At 38.3% G+C, this 15237-nt stretch overlaps 1 long non-coding RNA gene across 1 annotated transcript in view; it reads left to right on the top strand.

Annotated features, from left to right (window-relative positions):
• LOC129773224 (uncharacterized) overlaps positions 1 to 14637 on the top strand; it is a 29899-nt gene extending 15262 nt beyond the window's left edge. Inside the window, exons 3-5 of the long non-coding RNA XR_008742668.1 lie at positions 12623 to 14079; positions 14148 to 14196; positions 14330 to 14637. This is a non-coding gene — a long non-coding RNA (uncharacterized LOC129773224). The remainder of the gene's footprint in view (positions 1 to 12622; positions 14080 to 14147; positions 14197 to 14329) is intronic.
• Positions 14638 to 15237: the final 600 nt, after the last annotated feature.

The following is a 15237-nucleotide window of genomic DNA, read 5'->3' as shown; positions in this document are numbered from 1 at the left end:
AACAATTTTTCTTACATCTATGGTTAGTAAGGTGGAAAACCGATTACTCGCGGTGTACTCGAGTTTAGGAGGGTGACATATTTTTAGGAGAAGGATGGGATATAAGGAAATTGTAACAATGTTGATGAACACTCATTTCTTAAATCTATTCGTATATCTATAGTGTATTTACATTTCAACTTATTCTACTATTTATAGCAAGGGGACGAATTACCCGCGAAGGAAGGAAAGGAGGGTATAAGGATGTAGGGACAATCACACACGAAGATCTATAGCTTTGAGGAAAACATATATATGGGACATGTAATCAAGGTCTAACCGAGCCAACACATCTCTCACCGGCACATTGGGCTGTCTTCCTCGGGCCCGAAGGGAGTTTTCTAAATTCGATCTGGCGACCAGATACACCTCGCACGACCAAACAACGTGCTCGATGTCGTGATAACCTTGGCCACAAACGCAGAGATTGCTGCTGGCAAGATTGAAACGGAAGAGTAGTGCATCTAACGAACAGTGATTGGACATGAGTCGGGAGAAGGTGCGAATAAAGTCCCGACTCAAATCCAGACTTTTGAACCACGGTTTGAGGCTAACCTTTGGGATAATCGAGTGAAACCACCGGCCCAATTCATCTTCATTCCACTTGCGTTGCCAGTTAGCGATGGTATTTTTGCGGACTAAAGAATAAAATTCATTGAAGGCGATTTGACGCTGATAAGTGTCGCCTTCAATTGCACCTACCTTTGCCAATGAGTCAGCCCTCTCATTACCCGGAATTGAGCAATGGGAAGGGACCCAGACAAAGGTAATGACATAACAGCGTCTGGATAAAGCACTCAAAATTTCTCGTATTCTCTCAAGGAAGTACGGCGAGTGCTTTTCCGGCCTCACTGAACGGATAGCTTCGACAGAGCTAAGACTATCCGTTACAATGTAATAGTGTTCAACAGGTCGTGAGGCGACGCTGTCCAGCGCCCAGTATATCGCTGCCAATTCAGCAATATATACCGAGCAAGGATTCTGAAGACTGTGTGAGGTGCTAAAAAATACGTTGAACACTCCAAATCCTGTGGACTCATTCATAGAGGACCCATCAGTAAAGTACATATTATCACAATTGATACGCCCATACTTTGCATTGAAGATCGTAGGAACGAACCCCAATCTAAGATAATCTGGATTTTCTCCTTCATGAACAGATCGAAATGTACAGAGGAATTGATGTAGTCAGGAAAACAAACACGGTTGGGAATATACGAAGAAGGAACAACCTGCATAGAGGTGAATTCATGATATGAACTCATGAATCCAGAATGAAAATTTAGCTCGATCAATTGCTCAAAATTTCCGATCACCAATGGATTCATAACCTTACACCGAATGAGGAACCGAAGAGATAATAAATTGAAGCGATCTTTTAGTGGGAGTACGCCTGCCAAAACCTCGAGACTCATGGTATGCGTTGAGGGCATACATCCCAACGCAATACGGAGACAAAGATACTGAATTCGCTCGAGTTTAATGAGGTGTGTTTTGGCAGCTGATTGAAAACAGAAACTGCCATACTCCATCACTGAGAGAATAGTTGTTCGATACAACATAATAAGATCTTCGGGATGGGCTCCCCACCAGGTGCCGGTAATTGTACGGAGAAAGTTTATTCTTTGTTGACATTTTTTACTCAGATACCTAATATGGGCCCCCAAGTACATTTGGAGTCGAACCAGACCCCAAGATACTTGAATGACATAGCATGAGTGATCGGTTTACCCAAAAGTTGAAGCTTTGGTTTTGCTGGTCTATGCTTCCTAGAAAAAACCACCATCTCTGTTTTCTCCGTGGAGAATTCGATCCCTAGCCCAATGGCCCAGGTTGAAAAATTGTTCAAAGTATCTTGTAAGGGTCTTTGCAGGTCGGATTCGTTTGATCCTACGACAGACACCACTCCATCATTTGCAAGTTGTCTTAGGCTGCAATTTTGTGTAAGGCAATTGTCGATGTCGCTTACATAGAAGTTGTACAAAAGAGGGCTTAAACATGAGCCCTGGGGGAGGCCCATGTAAGAGACCCGACTTACTGCCGAATCTCCGTGAGAAAAGTTTAAATGTTTCTCACAAAGCAAGTTATATAACATATTATTCAATAGAGGCGGCAGACCCCGAGAGTGTAATTTGTCCGACAAAACCTCTATTGAAACAGAATCGAAGGCCCCCTTTATGTCCAAGAATACTGAAGCCATTTGTTTTTTTTTCGGCGTAAGCCATTTGAATTTCTGAAGAAAGCAACGCAAGACAATCATTCGTCCCCTTGCCCTTGCGGAACCCATATTGTGTATCTGAGAGTAGGCCATTCGTTTCAACCCATCGATCAAGGCGAAACAAGATCATTTTCTCCAACAATTTCCGTATACAAACAAATATTTTGAATAGAATGTTTTGCAGTTTTCTTCTTTTTTTTGCTGTTAAAGTCGTTCCTGCACTTCTTTACATATCTAAATTGTAATGTAAATCCCACATTGAAAAGCAGCAGTCAAAAAGGTTCGATTTGGGTTTTTTTTTTGCAAAAAAGCATTTGAAAAATAGAAGATCGCAAAATTAATTCATCATATGCACTCAAGTTAAAAAATTTGTATTCCTCAGTTTCTCATAGCAATTAATGAGAGTGGCCAAACTTCAAACTTTGATTGAGTTTTGATTGATTGAGTACGGAGCACTGCGCCGAAAAGTATGCACATCGCGCTGGTGTGATCGAAGAGCAGTATGAATTTCATGTCGTCTAAAGACAACGCTCGTACACACAGGACGTCGCGCAGATGTCGTCTATAGACGACGCTCGTAACAACAGGGTTAACCAACAAGCAGAACTGTTTCTAATTTCATCGATGCATCATAATGTCATAAAAGGACACAGATTTACCAAAAAATAGTTGCAACTGTATTTAATTGTTGAAAATAAACTCCTTACTTATCACTAACTCCTTATTAATATCACTACGCTTTGTCAGACATGAAGCCAGTTCAGAATAGAAAAGCGAAGGTTACGGTTCTACTAATCTGGTAAGAGCGAAAAATAAGGGGTTAAGCTAAAATATTCTTCTCTGTTTTGTACATTACCACTGCGACCAGTTATTTGATCTATTGTGGCGGTCATACTCAAATAAAACTGAGTTAAATTTCATTTTGACGCAGACTGTCTTTTTTGTAGTCAGTACCAGATAGGAAAAAACGTTGCTGTCACATGTTCTTGATAAAATCATTCAATTACTGGAGATGCATATTATAGCAATTTTTTAATAGTTAGATGGTACATATTAATTTCAGTCTTAATCTTCCAGGTTCTTCCTAAACACTAACATCGCAACCAGCCGTAGTTTTGGGAGTATTCGTTACAACCATACACGGTATCCCTAACGGTACAGTCAAAATATAAATAAAAACAGAAATTGCTCTCTCGATAGCCATTAGGCCGTAGTTCTGTGCGCATGGTACCTAAGGAATTTCTCGAGAAATTTAGTTTAGTCAATCTAATATGTTGGACAAATCATCAGTTTGGACGACTGTTTACATATTCTAGGGGAGGTGAACAGATATTTTGTTTAATCTCAGCGATTAAATAGCATAGAAATAAATTACTTTGATATTTGGGGGCAAAGTGGTCATAGGCGAATAACAACTTACAATGTCCTGTTTACTAAAGCGGTATATCAGCATCACATTCTACTCTTGAAGAGAATCCTTTTGTGACTTTGAACCTGGATAAATATGACACACCAACTAAACCATGCATCATTATGCGGAACCAGTCTTCCGAAAAACACTTACACATGTCCACGCGATGTGAAAATTCCATGTTTTTGTTTGAATTCGAACATGATTCTCGCTAGTGTTGAGTGTCTATCCCCAACACGCACAATGATACACAAAAATAGACATGTGAAAACAAACATGATGTTTATAATTCAAGAACATCATGTACAAACATGTCACCCGATGTCGCAGTATTCATTGCTTTCGTTTCGTTTCTTTTCATACACGGAAAGAAATTATTCATCCCAAAACATTTCTTCGTAGAATACTTTTTCACAGAAACGAACTTGAAATTTAGTTCGAATTTCAAAAATTGCACGAACTAAGAGGCTATAAGTTCATGCACCAAAATATATATTTTTATTAAGGCTCATTTGGCGTCAACCTAACGGAGCCGGGAGTTCAATATTAGGCTGTCAAAAAAGTCCTGCGGCATTTTTTTTTGAATTTTCATTTGTTCATCAAATTAGTTACAATCATCTGTTTTAAGTCAAATATGCGCCGTTTTGTTCGATGACTTGTTCCCAACGAGATGCCAACTTCATAATACCCCTGCATAGAAGCTCGCTTCCTTATTGGCAAAAAACTCGGATAGCCAATTTTCACAGGCCTCTTTTGTGGCTAACTTCTGACTACCTAGCTCGTTCGCCATGGACAAAAACAGGTGGTAGTCACTTGGTGCAAGGTCCGGACTATACGGCGGATGCAAAAGAACCTCCCATCGGAGCTCCCGGAGCTTCTGGCGCGTCACCAAAGAAGTGTGTGGCCTGGCGTTGTCCTGATGGAAGACAATGCGGCCTCTGTTTATCAAAGATGGCCTCTTCTTCATGAGTGCTACCTTCAAGCGGTCCAGTTGTTGGCAGTACAGGTCCGAATTGAGCGTTTGGCCATAGGGAAGCAGCTCATAATAGATTATTCCTTGACAATCCCACCAAACACACAGCAGAACCTTCCTGGCCGTTAATGAGGGCTTGGCCACCGTCTGAGCCGCTTCAGCGGGCTTCGACCACGACCGTTTGCGCTTCACGTTGTCGTAAGTGACCCACTTTTCATCGCCAGTCACCATCCGCTTCAGAAACGGGTCGATTTTGTTGCGATTCAGCAGCGATTCACATGCGTCGATACGGTCAAAAATGTTTTTTTGCGTCAACGTGTGTGGCACCCATACATCGAGCTTCTTTGTGAATCCAAGCTTCTTCAAATGGTTAATAACGGTTTGATGACTTATCCCCAGCTCTTGGCCGATGCTACGGCTGCTACTATGCCGGTCTTTCTCGGCTAATTCAGCGATTTTGTCGCAATTTTCGACGACAGGCCTTCCGGAGCGTGGCGCATCTTCGACGACCTCTACACCAGAACGAAAACGTTGAAACCATCGTTGTGCGGTGGAAATGGAAACTGTATCGGGTCCATAAACTGCACAAATTTTATTGGCAGCTTGAGATGCATTTTTGCCTTTGTCATAGTAGTACTGTAAAATATGTCGGATTCTCTCTTTATTTTGCTTCATATTTGCGACACTATAACTCACGAACGACTTAACCAAACAAAACACTGTCAAGGACTATATTATAGCGCGCAAAAATACCTTTCCAACAAGCTATAGTATGACTCGATACAATGAATACAACTAGAACTACGCGCTTACAACGACACCTCGCAGAAATACCGCAGGACTTTGACAGCCTAATATTTTGACAATGTTTGCTTACAACTATGTTAGTAATATGTAACCGATTACTCGCGGTTGGCTCGAGGTTAGTATTACAAGTGTTCTCATAATTGGGATGTTGCAGTCTTCAGTGCTCTGTACGTGTGCCCGACATGGGATACTTCCTATTGGGATGCAGCTGACCATTAATCAGCAACGACCCCCTAGTCTGCACCCCATATCTAGCATGGTGCGCCTTTTTCGACTCGAGGAATCCAGGATAGAATGATCACTAGCCGGCGCAATCATCAGCTCGTGTAGAGTTGTCATGAGCGGTACAACCTTTGGCTCTTGTTGAATCATCAGTGGACTGCACAACCTTCGGCCCGTGTATCAGTAAAGAGTGTGTGTATGTATTGCCGCGACTAAGTAAAAGTTTATAGATCGTTCATGCACATTTTCCAAGTCTGGTTAAATAATCCTTGGTTTCGTTCAAAGAAAACATTCTCTGAATAGAAAGAAGCTTTCTATTTTTTTTTGCGTGCATGTTGGCAATTAAAGTCTGGGGAGCCGACTGCATAGCGGGCAACGTCGTACAAATGCTGACCAAAAAAATAAATACCCAAAAATTAGTTTTAGATGCAACCTTCAGCGGCACACAGCAGAACCAGCAGAGAAATTTCAGCGGCTAAAACACACCATTAATTTCTCGATGTTATCACAAACGGAATGAAGGAAAAAACTAAAAGCTACACTTACACTGCACTACATATGCTATGTGTGCATACGATTGCATCATCCTTTCTTCTCCTCTTCTCCGCTCGTTTTATAGCTCGGGTCGCGATCGTCGCGAACAAGCAGTATTGGCCATTTGTATTCAAAGATCCAGCCAAACTTGTTGCTCCCATGGTCGAGTGGTTAGCGTCATGCCTAACATGTCACTGCTGAATAATTCAATTTTAGTACTTGTTCAAATAGCTAATAATAGCGAATGTTACATGAATTCAATATATAAATTGATGCGTGCACTAAATAATGATATCAAATGTGAAAAACTCTCATATCCATCGATGTTTATTTTGTTCAGAACAGAAAAAGAGGTTTATTTTATTTGCCCAATATTTTTGATGAAGCACCCATTGTCATGAAAGGAAAGCATTTTTTCCATGTCAACATACCTACACACCACGCCTTGAGTGGTGGTGGTGTGGTGTCCGATTCGCTTCTTCTACTCTTCGCACTGCCGGTGCTTGGGGTGAAAATGCAAGAGAAACTGTACACCATGTTCGAACATCATGTGAAACATTGGGATTAAACATCGTATGTCCAAACATACCACGAATGCAAACATGTCACATTTTCTAACATAGGTACGAAAAAATCATGTTTGTACTCAAACACAAAACTGTGAACAGCAGGGCGGACATGTTTATTCCGGACGCAGTGTTTTTTGTGAAACATGGAAGACTGTGCGGAACATTATGTTTTCTTACTACGTTTTTGTATGCATGAGAAAATTTAAATTGAGACTCTAGGTGAATAGGCCAAGCTTATTTCATACATGTACCTATTATATCAAATATCATTTGAACAATTTTGGACGAAAAAAACTCATAAATCTATTCCATTTAGCTTGATATGTGCGGGTGACCACTTTGCCCCCACTAGGTGACCACTTTACCTCCAAGCAAAAAAAATGTTCGATTTTTCACTTTTTTTTTCTAATAATGAAAAATGTATTATTTTGAATTTTTATAGTAAAATCCGTTTGCTATCTTGAAAAACAATGAGTTGAACTGTAATATTCTTCGAGAAACGGGAATTGGAGCGGTATGTGGACGCTGGAAATGGGCATATTTCTTAGGGTGATCACTATGCCCCCACTTCCGCTATAGTGGTGCCATGGTAAACTCACCAAAATGAAGATATAAATTTTTGATTTTTTTTAAAATTTCAATACTTTGTGAGATTATTACCATTTAAGAAAAGTAACACGTAGAAAGGTATCTACAAGCGATTCTACATGACAAACTATGTATAACGTTTAATCCTAGGACTTAGCGTTCTCGAGATAAAACCAGCTTTGCATTCCAGCTGGCCTTGGTTCGATCTTGCTCTCCATTGACATCGAATGGAATTTTTTTTGGTACAATTCCAAATGAAATGAAAAAAGAATAAAGAAAGAGATGTCTGCTCTCATACATACAAACCTTTTTTAAGCTTTTAAAACAGCTAATTATTTGCGCATTTGACCCTCCAGGACACGAAAAAGCATCATTTCTGCCAAAGATGAAATGTTTCCTGTCAAAGCTAGTTTGAGTGTAGTCATACCACCCAATACCAAAGCTGGGTCCCATTCCAACTGAACCACGGTATGTGGCATATGCAGCGTCTATTACCCAATTACTTCAGAGATGTCATGCATAGCGAACCCCTACCGCAAGCACTGCTCAAACGATTCACAGCAGTAATAACTGTCCATGGTACACAAAAAAATTGAATTGATCATTTCATGGTAGATCAGACCATAAGCCAGTTTGTTGCTAGAAGGATTTACGTCCCACCGAAAATCGGAACCAGATAGTTTCAATCAAATCGAAATCAAAGTGTAACAAGCTTGCACAAGATCAAATTCATCCACCAGAAACCATTCGTCACGTCGATCTTAAGCACCCGATTGAGCTGGAAGATCAAACATCACGGACAATTCCTAAAAGGATGGATGGGATCTACAGGTTTCCAGTATTGCAATGTTGTGTTTCAATCAGGTTCCTAAAAATTCGATGTTCCACAAATTTCGTCAAAAATAGTTTTACCATCTTGGGCACATTTTTTAAATTTTATACATAACTTCTATTTTATATGAAAAATTTAAAAAAAAAATATAAAAAATACATTTTTTTTTGATATCGCAAATTAAATTTTTATTTTGTAAATAAATAGAAGAGTACTAATTTTTCTTCTCAGTGTGTATTTTTTTCAAATTTAGCCAACAATACTCTATAACACTTTCTAACACACTATTTCGGTACGACTCATATTTTTTGTGATATAAATTATCAAAGATTTCTCTTACTCAAATCGATACGCCCTTTTCAAAAGTTACGCTTGAGTCAAAAAATTAACCATTATGAGGTATTTGGAAAAGTTGTTGGAAATTATAAGCAAATTCATGAAATTTCATGACGGTACATGACGGTATAACACGACAAACATATCAGAAGGGATTATTTACTATAAAAAAGACAATAAATTAGAATTTTTTTTTAATATTTCGAGAATGGCTACATTTAGAAGGAGATTGATAATAACCTTTTTTTGTTTTAAATCACATCAGGATTCATAATTTGTGGCTAAAAATGATTGTTAACATACAAAAATTCGAAGTTTCAAAAATTCCTAAAAATTCGATGTTCCACAAAGTTCGTCAAAAATAGTTTTAACATCTTGGGCCCATTTTTTAAATTTTCTGCATGACTTCTATTTTGTATGAAAAAATTTAAAAAAAATTAAAAAATATGTATTTTGGATATTGCAAATTGAATTTTTATTTTGTAAATAAAAAAAGAGTACTAATTTTATTTCTCAGTGTACATTTTTTTCATATTCAACCATCAATACTCTATAACTCTTTCTAAGACACTATTTCGGTACGACTCATATTTTTTGAGATATAAATTATCAAAGATTTCTCTTACTCAAATCGATACGCCCTTTTCAAAAGTTACGCTTGAGTAAAAAAATTCTCAATTACTGTGGAAAACTCATATTTCCTCTAACCCAAACGGAATACACACTTTCATTCGAATCAAAAATACTCATGTTTTGTCATTTGTCGATTTCATTTGGAATTACTCCTTCCCAAAACATACCATCAGATAATAAAAAAGTGTTTTCGAATAACACTAATATGATTGATATCTAACAATCAGAATAAAACAAAATGCCACACAAATTCCCGAAAATCAAGAGCAATACACAGGTGGCACCCCTAATAAAAACTAGTCGTTGTTCTTATTTTTTATCGCGTTTACCATAAACTCTTTCGCCATCAGCATCGAGCGGCATTAACAGCAAATACAATGAAAAGTTTAACCCATTAACGACCATGCTGTAAACATTATTTTTTTAAAGGAAGCCATTGGTGTAATGTTCATTATTGGCGTTATAGAAACCCCCAACTTCAAGATTTATTTTTTCCGTTCTTCCGTTTTCCGGAAAATGACAAATAATGAAAAAACCGCGAAACAATAATATTGACCAAAACCTACATTTTTCCTCCTGCAGGAGGTTCAATCCAATGATTTTTCTCCCACATCACGATGTGTGGTTTTTTATCGAAGTAATTCTGTAGAAAAGTTTACATTTTTTTGCATTTTATTAGGTTTTGGTTTTTGTTAGGTTATGTGAGGCTTTCCGCACATAGTTGCTTTTAACCGAATTGATTGCCCAATAAAGTTGAACAAAAATGAATGAAATTGATGGTAAGTAGTAGCTAATAAACTAAGCTGTCATTTGATGCCAAAACATCAACATATGGTTGCTTTCCAAAGCCATGAATTAATTATCGTTTGGCCTAATATGGGTTAATACGTTTTGCATTATAAAGTCAACTCTCCCTAAGGCTTGGATCGAAGCACGCACGAAAATTTGATTGTACAATAACTGACGAAGAGAAACAAACAATTTTGTTCGATAGAAGCTGACGAATTCGAACGAAGCAAGTGGGAAGCAATGTAACCACACCAATACAACTCAATGTGGCTGTTTACTTTCGAGATGAAGAATAAAAAGTGGGAAGTTTCACGGGTTTTGGTTGTGTTGAACTTTGATTGTGTTAGTAGCCAGAATAATAAGAAGTTCACACACTAAGCATACCAGTCATTTACTCAAATGGTACAGAATTGAATGTGTCAACGAATAACGTTGAAAGAGGATATACAGATACTAATTACAGTTTTCCAAATCATATTTTTCGCATTATGAAAAAAAAACAGAACATATCACGAACTAACATGTTTAGTTTTTTCTTTGATTTCAGAAATAGTATTCTAATGCCTACTATGTTTAGATTCTAGAGCAACTTCATGGAAGTTTGACTTTTGTCAGTTATTGTGATTACTTTTTTCACAATTAGGGTGCTGAAAACTTCAGTCGACTAAAATTAAGACGCAAGCGGAAAACTTTTCGTCTCAATCTAAGTCATACGGAGTCAATTAATTTTTTTTCAATTTTACATGAAAAAACCTTGCAACATTTTTTTCCAATGCACTGTCAAATGTTTATCCGTCAAAGGAACAAAATATTGTGTGACTCTGACTTTGTTCGCTTACGTTTTTGGTCGACGTAACGAGAAGTAAAATTGAATTGAAATTGAGTTTAGAACACTCCAAAAATACTGAAATTTCAAATTCTGTTAAAATGTCGAGCCCATAAGATTTTGAACGCTAGCATTGATTTAGGAAAAAAAACTGTTTGTTCATTTCATTTGCTTTTTTTACTTTTAATAATACCATTTTTCCTATGTAGTAGACTATTATAAGAAAAGTAACATACATAAACAAAATCTGTGGCATCACAGATTTAAAAAATATTCCCATCTTTCATTTTCCATCTCGGTTTACTTTCACTATTGCATACAATTCGTACGACCACTTCTCCGCATCCTGTGTCATCGCCGTCTAACTCGATATCCAAGGGACCACATAACAGGGTAGATGTGACTAATCTACGTTAAAGTTACAACCAGATGGCGCAGCGAGTAAAATGATGATTTTTGGTTTTTTATTTGAAATTCACTTGAACTTTTTAGTTCAAGAGAGGTTCAAGCAAATTTCGAAGCGAAGAAACTTGAGGATAAAATAATGAAGATGCTGGCTAACGCCCAAAGAGATGCAGCCTTTCGCCATTTCGAAGCGAAGAAACTTGAGGATAAAATAATGAAGATGCTGGCTAACGCCCAAAGAGATGCAGCCTTGAAGGACGAGAAAATTAGAATCCTCAGAAAGTGTTGAAAGTTGAACTGGATTTGCAATAACGCTTAATAAACATACTATGATTAATTCACATTCTTTTCTTTAATAATTTTCTTTTGGTATCCAATAGAAACATTCGTATCTTTGAAAAAATAGTAGTTGAAAGTTGAAGTTAAGATCCAGCATACGGGCTGAAACAAGTCTTTAAAATAAATCAAGGCTCTGGAGTAAAAATGGGACGCATTTTTAACAAATGTCAAAATTCAGACAGTCAGATTCAGGGTCATCAGAAAATCCTTTTTATTCATGTTATTTGCTCCTTCTTGTCCTATTCTTGTTAAGCATTTTGGTTGCCACCAGTGTTGCCACACGTACAGATTTATCTGGAAAGGTACAGATTTATTCTTTATTTTTGGTACAGATTCTGTACGGTACAGAGTACAGATTTTCGTCAAAAAGTACAAATTGGTACAGATGTTTCCGCGTGCGAAATTTCTTACATTTTGAAGAAAGTAACATTAAGGTACATGACGACTTTTACGCCGCAATATCGCTTGGTGCAATGATTGATCAGTTTCAGAAGGAAGGAATTCCTTACAAGGAGCGTCTGAAAGAATTCGCTTCGGACGGTGCGACGTATGTTTTGCCCCAGATCAACAGATTGAACTTTTGGTCTAGGCGTTTTTTTTTCATGCTAATAAATTAGTTTTTTCTCTACAACGAATATTTTCGATGGTACAGATTTTTGGAAAAAAAAAGTATATATTAAAATGTGGCAACACTGCTGAGAAGTACTCAAGTAGTCCCCTCTATTCCGCACGACGAATGACGAGAGATGGGTTAAACCATAGTATTCCTAACGGCGAAGTTTATATAAAATAAAATTAGTACACAGTAAATTAAAATAGTACTAACAACGCTTTGTGCTAAGCAACGAATCATCCTTAATTATAGTTGAACCAAGTGTTTCATAAATCTATTTGTGTATCATAGGTACGTAATTCAGGTTTGCTTGCTTAGCAGAGAAGTTGAATGGATCAAAACATTTGCGAACTTCGTTACTGCCATAATTAAACAGATATGACAATCCATACCGTTCCAAAATGGCTTCTCAAACACAACAACACAACGCACAACATACAGCATTCAAATCCTCAATATTTCTTAATGTATCTTTTTCCATCCCACAGCTTCCACTTTCGTTACGCAGCTAAACCGGACACCTGTACACGAATACGGGCATTTTTTTTGTGAACATCACGAGACACCGAGCGGGCCGACCGAAACCAAGTGCCACAATTAATTTAATATCCTGTAAGGCTGCTTCGTCAGTGTGCCTTGCCTTGCAACTACATCGCTGCTACTCAGATTTTTACCGTGCCGCGTTTCTGGAACGCTGACCTGGAAGCAAATCACTCCTCCGTTTCGCTTCTAGTCCGACAACAAACGCGTCCGCACAGGTAGGCGAATCTATTTTTATCCACTGCCTCCCAGCACAGACACCATCAACTTCCCGTACACCCACCACTGTCGAAAAAAAGGAGCTATAATCACCGGACCAGGTGGAACATGTTTTCACTCGAAAACATATGCATTTAATTAAATGCCAACGCTTGGGTTAATCGGAGAAAATGTATCGTTAGTGCGAGTCGGTATCGCTTAGTTAAAAGCGTTGGCTCACTTTTCAGACCACCCACCAGGTTTGGCTTATTTGTCTCTAGTTGAACAACATCTGTTTGAAGATCACTGGCACACACACTGCATCGGTCCGCTTTAATGTCCACTGCAAACTGGGAGCAATCTGTGCACTGGCATCGGTCCCCAGCGGGTGCTTGTAATTATAATCTGCTTCACACGAGACCAACACCACAGACGGGCACACCGCACGTTCCGAGATTCCGAACTGCTGGACGGCTGGAGAACACGGTGGTCTCAACCGGCCGATTTGTGAGTCGATAAAATCGGAGAGAACGAAGGAAAGGCTCGTCGTCTGGAGCACGTGTTTCCCCGAGCAGGACTGAACTTCAGAAGTACTTGGGTTTTGTGGATGAACCAGCACTCTCCAAAGAACAACCATAACAAACCCCCCCCCGCAACCTTAGCCCACCCGCGCCCGACATGGTTTGCTGTGTGTGTTTGTACCACCGATACTAACGCAAACGCTGCCAGATGGGGAGCAATGTCGGTTTAGTATCAGCCAGTGATAACTTGCAGAAGCCCTCGAAACAATCACCATGGCGACCTGAGTATTCACACTCACATCGCATCGAACGAGAGAGAGAAAGAGATCGGGAGAATCGCGAATGGTGATAACGGGAGAAGTTTGATAAAAAGCTATAACCGGCGTCTGGCGAGCGTTTTCCCTATGGCACTGGAGAAAATGTCCTAGGGTTACCAACAGTTAAGTTACGAGGACACAAGTTAGTCGAACATTGACATAACATTAAAACTGTATAAACTGTATGGTAACACGGGGTGATTTAGATCACTCCTTTATCTAAAAATTGCGGCTCAACTTGGATTTAAAAATGTCATTTCCTTCTATTGTTGAACCGTATGTACCTGAAGTAAAAAAACATTGGTAAAACTTCACAAGTAGAGGGAAACGGTAGCATGAACACAACAAGCACGTTGATCGTCAAAAAATGTGAGTTTTCCGATCGTGGTTTTAAGGTTTTTCCCGCTAATTAAACAAACTTTTCGTGTATTGTGCAGTAAAGTTCTGTTCGCCTGCAGAAGAGGAACAATTTGATGTAGCGAAACTGTAAGTTTGATAACAATAAATTAAATTAATTGCATTTTAATTTTTGCTTGTTGTGTGGGGTGACATGGACACGTTTCTGGGGGTGAATTGGTCCTACAGGTTTGATACTTTTCTTTTGTCTAATTGATTCCAGATGCCGCTGAATTACAAAAAGGGAATGGACAGACAACGTTGGAAGAAAGAGGAGCTTGAAAGAGCAACGTAGGCCATCGAGATCGGATTTTCTTTGACCAAGCATCAAAAGTGTTTGAAAATGCTCGACCAACAGTGAAAAGATTCATGCAGAGTTCGAGATGGTGTCAATCCAACTTTTCTGGTCTGGAATCTGGCCAAGACACCTAGTATCGATCCCAAAACATTCTTATTGATTGTAACATTATCCAAAAATACTTTACATAAACATAAGTATGTTTTTTTCGATGAAACACACACTGGACTAAATCACCCTGCATCAAATTTTAATGTCCAAAAATAATCTCTTTTTTTTTATGATATATTTGGTAGATTGAAGCTTTATATAATGATTAAACATTATTTATTGAGAGAAAACTAGTGTAGCTCAGTATACAATGTGACATTTTTTATTTAGACCGTATTGGTTTGGAAATATTAGGCGATTTGCTTAGGTGGTCCAAATTCCTCCCTTTTCCCCTACATACAAGTTGTGTATTCAAAACATTTGGGTAAATTCTAATAGGGTAACACAATTTTTATTTTATTAATTCATCGCAAATTTCCGGGGGCCTCCAATCTCATTCCAATCTCCGATACATAGGACACTATAAACTATAAGTGAATGGCTTCCACTCAAATTCAATTTTTGTTGTTTATTAACTGCACACAATTTATGCATACCTATTTAGTAGATGGGCACACAGATGCTTTATGTTTCTTAATACATCTTGAACAAGTTCGTTCTTTTTTCAATTTGGATCTAGTTCGAATTTCCTATGTTTGGAACATTGCAAAAATTATATTTATCAAAATCCGATTGTGCTGAAATTTTGCATAGGGTATTTTTACTCGGGAATCAACATTTTG

This window comes from Toxorhynchites rutilus, chromosome 3, assembly GCF_029784135.1.
Source record: "Toxorhynchites rutilus septentrionalis strain SRP chromosome 3, ASM2978413v1, whole genome shotgun sequence".
Lineage (NCBI taxonomy): Eukaryota > Metazoa > Arthropoda > Insecta > Diptera > Culicidae > Toxorhynchites > Toxorhynchites rutilus.
This window is presented reverse-complemented; position numbering and strand designations above follow the sequence as displayed.